Source organism: Myotis davidii, unplaced genomic scaffold, assembly GCF_000327345.1.
Source record: "Myotis davidii unplaced genomic scaffold, ASM32734v1 scaffold663, whole genome shotgun sequence".
NCBI classification, from domain to species: Eukaryota; Metazoa; Chordata; class Mammalia; order Chiroptera; family Vespertilionidae; genus Myotis; species Myotis davidii.
Genome location: NW_006295816.1, coordinates 862,966 through 864,458, shown reverse-complemented (window position 1 = coordinate 864,458; position 1,493 = coordinate 862,966).

Here is a 1,493-nt window from a genome sequence, read left to right as displayed (position 1 = left end):
GGCTCAATGGACAGAGCGCCGGCCTGCGGACTGAAGGGTCCCGGGTTCGATGCCAGCCAAGGGCACAGGCCCGGGTTGCGGCCGAGCCCCAGTGGGCGGCGAGCAGGAGGCGCCAATCAGTGGTTCTCTCTCATCAGTGATGGTTCTGTCTTTCCTTCTCCCGTCCTCTCTGAAACCAATTAAAAGAAAACACGAAAACTAAAATTTAAACATGAGCCAGCTGTCCATCGGGCACGATGAGGGGCACCTGCACCCCTTCCGGGCGGTAACTACTCAGAGCTCACTGCACCCACCTGGCTCCTGCAGCCCCTCAGCCCCCTGGCTGGAGACCCACACCCCACTCTCCCCTGCACCCCTCTCCCTTGCACCCCTCTCCCCCTGCCCCCCACTCTCCCCTGCACCCCTCTCCCCCTGCGGCAGCTGCCAGGGACCAGGCTTTGTGCAGAGGGGGCTCTGCGGCTTCCTCGCCGAGCGCCCTGTGACCTGCGTGGGATGCTATTGGCTCAGCGGGAGGTCTCTCCCTAGGACACCTGCAGGTGCGGAGATGTGTAGTCGTGTGGAAATATCTGAAGCAACCCTGAATCAGTCATTGCAATAGAGATAAAAACGCAGGATTCAGCCCTGGCCAGTTTGGCTCAGTGGATAAAGCATTGGCCTGCGGACCAAAGGATCCTGGGTTCGAGTCCGGTCAAGGGCACATGGCTGGGTTTCGGCTCGATCCCTAGTGGGGGGCGTGCAGGAGGCAGCCGATCCATGATTCTCTCCCATCATTGATGTTTCTATCTCTCTCCCTCTCCCTTCTCTAAAATCAATAAAAACATATTTTTTTAAAAATCAATGGGAAAAATATCCTCGGGTGAGGATTAACCAAAAAAATGTAGGGCTTCAAACACTGGGTGTGACGTTGCTAAAAGGGTCGGTTTGGGTTTGGCAGGACAACTGGACTCTGGGTGGAGGTGGGCGGTGCCGCGGGAACACCAGGGTCCGCGCACAGAGCGTGGCGGGCGAGGGGCCCGTTCCTGCCTTAAAGGTCACTCCGGTCCGCTGCCAGGCATCAGGCCTGGGAAGCCTGCGTCCTGCTCCGGCCGACACGTCGTCGCTGCCTAACGCCCGAGAATGAACACCGTCCGGCGAGTTCCAGGAAGCCTGTGGTCACAGCAGGTAAAGCGCCCCATCAACCTGCTGACCCCTGAGCAGGAAAACAGTCTGTTATTTATTTTGACTCGGGGAAGGTCTGGGCAGGAGTTACCTAGATGGAGAATTTACCTCGAAAAGGCACAGAAGCCCGCAGGTGATGCCCACTGGCTTGTCCTACGACGTTTCCAGTGACACAGTAGCTGTGGGTACGGAGGCTACGGTTCATCGCAACGAGGTGACTCATTACTAAACGTTAACACTGAAGTGAAGGGAGGCTCGGGCAGGGAGTCTGCTGTGTCGGCCCCTCCTGTCTCGCTGTCCGCTGACCTCCCTGTGTCATGACTCTAGTTCCTGCC